The sequence below is a fragment of the Pinus tabuliformis genome, chromosome 7, assembly GCF_031772625.1.
Source record: "Pinus tabuliformis cultivar Carrire ecotype Pingquan chromosome 7, CPIR1, whole genome shotgun sequence".
In the NCBI taxonomy this organism is placed as follows: domain Eukaryota; kingdom Viridiplantae; phylum Streptophyta; class Pinopsida; order Pinales; family Pinaceae; genus Pinus; species Pinus tabuliformis.
Window position 1 is genome coordinate 1,269,158,933 of NC_142293.1, and position 8,356 is coordinate 1,269,167,288.

At 32.9% G+C, this 8,356-nt stretch overlaps 2 pseudogenes; both read left to right on the forward strand.

Annotated features, from left to right (window-relative positions):
* The first annotated feature begins 5,567 nt into the window (after positions 1-5,567).
* Positions 5,568-6,107, forward strand: LOC149252061 (cytochrome P450 750A1 pseudogene; annotated as a pseudogene).
* Positions 6,108-6,177: 70 nt separating this feature from the next.
* LOC149252062 (cytochrome P450 750A1 pseudogene) lies at positions 6,178-6,666 on the forward strand (annotated as a pseudogene).
* The last annotated feature ends 1,690 nt before the right edge of the window (positions 6,667-8,356 follow it).

Below are 8,356 nucleotides of genomic sequence, written 5' to 3' on the forward strand. Positions count from 1 at the left end.
TACGTATTTTTGAGGCATAGGACACTACTGTGGGATGGGGGTCCTGAGAGGACACGTCTCTGCAATTTCTAAGAGTAGTGTTGGTTTCCTGACTTCTCTGCAACTTTCTTGGGAGCAATGTTGGTTTCGTGATTGCTTTGTCCATTTCTGGAGGGCAATGTTGGATGGGGTCTCTACAGGTTGTGGGGTTTCGACAGGTCAAGGAGGAATCTTGATGGTTGCAGAAGAAAAGTTAAAAGTTCTGAGAAGCTGAATGGGGCTATGTTGCTTGGGAAGTGGCTAAGCGTAATATCAGTGACACACATGTAAATATTGATAGGACTCGACTGTGATCGCACACGGAAACTTAGTGACACTACGTAAACCATCCAAAATGCATAAGACATACTTTTCTTGATGTAACAACCTTTGTGACAAGAGTGTGTGAAGTGAGTGTGAAACATGTCTATGTGATGACAACCACTCATATGCACACAATTCCCTTGAAGCAAAACAACATTCCCTTTGCACGAAAAACAACAATCCCTATTCCCAAAGATGACACATGCTACATAAATATGAGAACATAGTCAACTCTTAAGATCAAGGAGGGGAGGCTTTAGATCATCAACTTACCAACAAGTTACCAATGACGATCAATCGTAGGATCCAAAGTAGGCTTCGAAATTTGCATGTGAGCCAAAATTTTAGAGGGTGGTTGTAGCCGCTACAACATGACCTTATGCTCTTAATAACTAATTAAACAAGTGTGTTACCATGTCCCTCGATCAATATATGAAGTGAAACGACGACAATCCAACCCCACCCTTGCAAAACACTTCAACTGAAAATTTTAACATATTAAATAAAAAATATATATAAAAAATTTATAAAATTCATAATTAGTTTTTAAAATATAATTGTTCGTGTATTTTAATTTAAAATGAAATAAGTATTAATATATTATTCAATTAAATATAATGTATTAACCTAACAAAATTTAAAAAACTATAATTATTATATTTTTACAATAGAAATAATTGTATTTAACTTTAATTTAAACTCATGAAAAAAACCTTATAAAACTTTTATGGTATATTTAAGAATCACTTTGACATTGAGTTGGCAATGTTGTTAAAAAATGTGAAGCATAAATGTAAGACATTTAAAACATATTCAACAAGCAAAATACATTGATGAGTTTTATATAATTATTATCGAAATTATATCATTGTTAAAAGATGTGAAGCTTGAGCGAAGAAATTATCTGGACGATCAAAAGTGGTCAAACATATTCAACAAGTGAAACTGATGGATGAGATTTATATAATTCTTATTTTAGGGAGTTGCCTTTCGAGGCAGAGGAATTAGCTAGATGGTCAAAAATGGTGTGAGCAAAATAGTTTCAAAAAATCTTATGACACCAGAAGTATTGAAATTTGACACTTGTAACTTGGATTTAGAAAAATTCCTGCCATATGTTACTAAAATATAACAAGAATTTCCATAATTTTCAAGACAAAAAAATCATCAATTTAAGCTGATACTTATTTCAATAATAAATAATTACTTAAAATCCACATTAATAATAATTGAGAATTGAACACCTACTATGATAATTCTCCGTTTATAATTATTTAATATTTTTGACATCCGACTGTTAACATTTATTTATTTGTTTTTTTAATACCTATAGAGTTGAGTGTTCACAATTCTGTGTTCATAATTATTTAATATTTCTCATATGTGATATGCTTTAACATTCATTTATTTGTATTTTTATTAGGTATAGGGTTGAGTGTTTTTAAATTAATTAATAATTAACATTATAAATATATTTTTATTTTTATTATAAAATTATATTTTAAGTAATTTGATTTATAAATATTTAAATTTTTTATTTTGTAATTTACACCATATATAAAATTCCTAATTGAATTATCTCATGAACTATTTCATTATCTTATGAATTATAATATATATAATTAATTCTCATAACATTTCATGCTTTAAAGGAAAGAATACAAAATAAACTATAAACAAAAGTAATATATAAAATGGAGTGAGAAATTTTTTGTAAAGTTTCATTTTAAAATATATAAATAAAATAATAATAATAATAAATATAAATTACAATAATTTCCTATTTTTAATAAATTATATTAGAGTATTAAACATAAATAAATTAAATTATTAATAACAAAAAAATATTATTGAAAATAAAATTTATATTTATTATTTAATTTAATTTTTTAATAATTTTCTATTAAAAACCTGGACTATTGAGAAAACCAAAGTACCTCTTACTAAACCAAAACACTCATGTAAGTTGTAAGAATAAGCCTTTCTATTAACTATAAACCATAAAGACATACAATAACATAAACATAAGTGTTAAAAATTAAAGGAAATAACCACCTCAATGGGATTTGCTTCATAAATTGCATTGTTGAAATCTATAGAGTTGAGGAGAAAGTTTATAGCCTAGCTATCCCATGACTTAATTCAATTTTTTTTTCTCCATCTCATTCGAAGTCAATAAGATTTCATTCTTGGCATCGTTTGTCCAACAAATTTAAGCTATCATAGATTGTATCCTCTAATATATGTCCATAGTTACCGCGTATTAATTTTTCCATCGACAAACATTTTCCACAATATACACCGCAATATCTTCCAAGTCTATAATTCTTATTTGATATATAAGGGAGTCTGATCTCTCGGTTGCTGGCCGATGCAGCTGCGTGCAGCCTAGCCTGGTCTGATCTATATTATTTATAGCCCGAGCCTAGTACCGTCTATGCTATGCCAGAAATATCTTATTTATAAAATATCTTATGCTAGACGTGTTATTTTGTCTTAAATCTAATTCCGTCACTGAATCCAAATTTTATAATTCTTTATACTAAGTTTTATTATTCTTACCCTCACTGAATCCAAATTTAATAGAAATCTACATTGATTTAAAAAATTACAAAACCGTATATAAACTCAATCGAAGGGTAGTAGTGGACATAATAATAATCTACATTAAGGGAGAATAAATATCGTATAATAAACTCCATTTCTCCATTTACTTGTGTGTAGTTCAGTGGACAAGCATGCCGTCTATTTTCATCCAACACAAACCTAGCAAAGTAACAGTTCTCATTTCTGTTACCAGGTAAAAGTTCTTGTTTGTGGAGACTGCTGATTTCAATTTTTAACATATCAGCGTCAGCATTTACCACGAGTGCTTCCATAAAATATAGTTAATTTGCAAAAAATCTCGGAAAATCTAAAAAGTAAAAGTACGCGTTGTTGTCCATAAATAAATTATGGCAATCGACTAGACTTGCCTCTCATATATTTATATAAATTCTCTGATCACCAACAGGGCGTTAGAGACTGTTACGATTAATATTAAATATAAAACATTAACAAGACATGACCGAACCCACCACATAAAATTAATGGTCACATTGTTCATAACCTGGGTTTCATACAATTATGTTCACATTGTTCATATTCCTTGGGTTTGTGTACTGTTTTGGAGCTTTCCCAGTGAATTATTTGAAATTATTTTACCATTTTCTTTTATATTTCAAGATAAAATGAGCTTTCATAAATCTCGTGGTAGCTTTAAATAGGAAACACTTCTGGCTTCCTTCCCACCACTGTCTCACTTAGAAAGTGTGTGTTCGATATTGAAGGTCATATTTTTCCTTTTTGTGTCTTTCCCTCTCCCTGCAACATTAATAATGGGGCTTGAAGGCCTGGCAACAATAGTTATTTTAGCTTTATTTTTCTGTTTATTTTTTACACGCTTATTGCACAATAGATGTTAAAAATTTATTAATCAAATATGATATAACATATATACCAGAAGTATTGTAATTCTTTCGATCCAGAAAAATTTGTATCTATTTTGTTTCCTAACTTTGTGTATGATTGAAATATTCTTTCAACTAACAAATCTCCTAATATTATATCTCATATTTTTCTAACTCTGACTATAAATTAAGGAATTCCACATGATCGATCAGACCTAAAATTGAATAATGTACACACTCCTTGTCTTCTCTCTACAGCCGCACTCCATAGTTCTGGTGCTCCACACTGGCTTAACGCCACTTTCGGTAATTAGTGCTCTTTGCACTAGTGGACAAGATCCCCTCATTCTATATTACCTTGATCCAATCCCACATCGCGTCAAACAATTTCTTTCTTTTTCGTTTTTGCGAGAAAATCAACAAGCAAATTCAACATGAAGGGGTTGTGCTTCCTATAAAGCTTCAAGCCGGCCCAACAGAAAAACATCGGGTTCACCAACACAGGCTTTGTGCTCCTACAAATTCCAACAACGTCAAGAAGAGGATCTACGCCTCTACAAGAAGAGGATCTAAACCCGTACCTGGACGACTCAGCTTCAGAAATGCAACACACACCTACAACATAGGCCTATGCCTCCTCCAGCAAATCTGTGCTGGAATCCACTACCGTAATTCTTTACATTCAGTCTCCTTTAGCTGGTCCACTGTCGGCCCAGAAAATTTACTAGTTGGCAGCTGCAACACTGAACGACCTTCAAGCAACTCAACAGCCAGGATCGGCTTCAGGAACAGAGTACGCCCACGAACAGGACTGCGGCCATGCCGCCACGCTTACTTAGCCTCCTGCGTGAAGGCACCACCGGCAGCCACAGGATCTCAGCCTCAATCAAATACAGGCAGCCGCATCACCACGATCCGATCCGCTGCTCGATCAAACGATACAGTTCACTTGATACTCTGGCAACAACTTTACTATCACACAATACCACACTCCCTCGACTCTCACAACTTTTCGATAGACAAACTAAAACAAAATATACTTTCTTATTTTCCTCCGCCCCTATGGGCCAGGCCTTAAGAGTCTACTTTCTTATTTTTCTCCGCCTCTATAGGCCAAGATTTCAGAGACTCTCATACCATGTTAAAATTTAATAGTGTAAATTATTTATCATTCATTAATTAAATATTATATTTTAATATTATATTATATATATCTGAAGTGTTGTATCTTAAATATATAATTAGTTAGTTGAAAAAATATCTCAACCATACACAATATAGGAAATAGGAAATAAAATAGGAACATACTGCTATAGATAAAAAAAAATCACATAAAAATTACATATTCCAAATAATAAAAATATTAAAAATACATTACCTCAAAAAAAAACTGTTTCCATGACCGATCATCACATATCTCCACCAGTAATACTGCCTCCTCACAGTTCTCTTAAAGGCCTGGCTGACAAATATGGCCCCATTTTCTTCCTCGGCTTAGGGTCTTTCCCTACTGTCGTCGTTTCTTCTTCTGAGATGGCCAAACACTTTAAAACCCATGATTTGATGTTTGCCAGCCGACCAGCCGCTGGAAAATACATATTTTCCGATTATAAGGATATGATCTTCGTTCCGTATGGAGATCATTGGCGGCAACTGAGAAAAATATGAATGTTAGAACTGCTCACCGCCAAAAGAACCGAGTCATTCAAACAAGTGAGAGAGGAAGAGGTGCCTGCGATGATCCGTTCAATTTGGGAGGAGAGTGAGAACGGAGTGATGGACGTGGACTTGAGGAGCGCTATAATTTGGCAGATACTGGCAAGGAGGAAATTTAGTGACGATGATTTGGGTGGCGATTTCAAAGTTTTTAAGGATTTAATAGTAGAGGTGGTATCTACGGCGGGAGCTTTTACCATCGGAGACTTTATTCCTTTCTTGGATTGGCTTGATTTGCAAGGTATCAAGCGGTACATGAAGAAGATAGACGACCATGTTGCTCATCGCATGGCCACCTCCTCAAATCACCAAGAAGGAGAAGAGCCTCAAGTTAAAGATTTCGTCGATGTGCTGCTCGAGAAAGCTGAGATCGACTCCAAAATCACACGGGAAACTATTGAGGCTGTTTTTTTTGTATGCCTCTTCGCCCTAGACCATTCTATTATCATTTATGATCCTCATTCTTATGCTTAAATTCTTCAATATTTTGGGTTCATTGGTTTTGTATTTGTGCAGGACATGGTCGCGGGTAGGCTGGAGACCACCTCAACCACGTTACAATGGGCAATGAGTGAGCTGCTCAGACATCCCATGCAATGAAGAGATTGTAAGAGAAACTGAATGGGTAGTCCGCAAGAATCGTCAAGTGAATGAATCTGATGTAGCGAGCATGAAATACCTCCATTGCGTGGTGAAAGAAACGCTAAGATTATACCCACCTGTGGTGCTAGCGATTCCTCATGAATCTGTAGAGGCTGTGACAGTAGGAGGATACTATGTCCCAAAGAAAACAGTGGTAATGGTGAATGTGTGGGCTATAGGAAGGGCTCCCAATGTGTGGGGAGCAGATGCTTTGGAATTCAAGCCGGAGAGATTCATGGAGGAGGAGCATGTGAATTTAGCAGATCAATCAGACTTCCGTATGATTCCGTTTGGGGCAGGAAGGAGAGGATGCCCAGGGGCCTCCGTGGCTATTCCCACCATTGAATTCGCATTGGCTCAGCTGATGCACATTTTTGAGTGGAGAGTTGAAGGTGATCCGTTGCAGCTGGATATGACGGAAGTGTGTGGGCTGACGATTCCAAGGCAAGTGCCGCTGTGTGCATATCCAAGGTTGAGGGTAAGCATTCCACTACAGAGCAGGGATGATAAAACCTAGAATAAGGCAACGCACCGCTACATGCTATTCTAGTTTCTCCAGCAATGCTTTCGCTAGTTGCTATTCTATCTGGTTTATACTAGTTCCGTTCCCTTTCATTGCATTACCTGTTAGTACCTTTTGTGATAGATACCATGTCCACATATGGTTAGCCCTGTATTTTTAATTCTAAAGATTAATCAGTATCAGACAGTTTTCGGCCGTATTACAACTACTGAATCCCCTATCGTGGTATTATGTTTGAAAACCACTCTGCCTGTCATTCACGTAAGGAATTATTCTTTATCACCAATGTTTAATTCTTTAATATATTTAAATGCAAGGCAATATAGTTATGACAAAAAATTGAAAATACTTAATAGTAGTAAAGTAAATAATAGTAAGTGTTATTTGTGAAACGATAATTAACCTGGAAAACACATTTTTGAAAATATGTAATAAGAGTTATTTCTAAGAATATAATTAAAATAGGCCAATACTTTTACATAAGAAAAAATAAATATACATATTTGATTGGTTTAATGAAAAAATCATAGAACATTTATAATTTACTTTTGAATATATATTTGTAAAGTTTATTGTTAACATTGCAACTTAATATTAAAGTGATGCGTTATATTAAAGTGATATGTAATTAGTTATAGTGTTGTTTAAGAGCTTACACATTAGTAAAGAAAATAATAGAAATTCTCGCAAGATTATGATAAAACTAGCAAGATTTTTTGAAATTTTGAGTTACAATTATCAAATTTCAGGATTTTGGGTGCACCAAAAGTTCTTAATGTTGTTGAATCTATTTCCACCATAAAAAATCTTTATTTCCAAAATTTCAACAAAAAAATTCTTTATAGCTTCAAAATTGACAAGTGACTTTTTGTTATTATTTATGGCTTCATAGTTTAGAAGTGGCTTTTGTTTTTTTAATATTTAATATTTATAACCAACAAATATTCCAACCTTATGGATAATTCTTGTCGGATGAATTCCATCAAGAAATTCTTTATAGCTTCCTAGTTGACAAGTGACTTTTGTTTAATTGAAACTAAAAAAATATTTTAGTGTGAAAAATTTGTGTAATTATTGTATATTTTAAAAATATTTTAATACAGGATTGGTCTTAAATAAAATATTTGAATATATAACCCATTTCAATATGAATTTTACATATAGAGTATTTAAAATAATAATATCAATTATAGGATTTCAGAGATCTGTGGTTTGTGCTTTTTGAATTTTTGACCGGAGAATCCACAGTAATGGAATTTTTACACCAACGTTTCGAATCCCAAATGGGATCCATCATCAGGGTTAAGAGAGATGAAATAAATAAAATATTTCAATACCCACATCCAATAAAATAATTTTAAATATAAATTTAATATATATAAAAAAATATTTGATAATAACAAATTTTGAATTATTTTGTAATAAAAAGGGACATGTATGATTCATTCAATTCTTAAAACACACTTAAGTAAACTATCTTAACATTATGTAAAGATTTGAATTGCAATCTAAGTTTCATACTATACAAAATCCAAATGTTTATGGTGATTTTGAAGGTGTTGAATCCATTTATGTATTCAAAAATGCAAACTAAACTTGCAAAAGTACAATCTCACAAAGAATTATATATCTTGAATATTTTATTGGTATATGTCTTAAAATGAACAAGATGTCCAATTCCTTC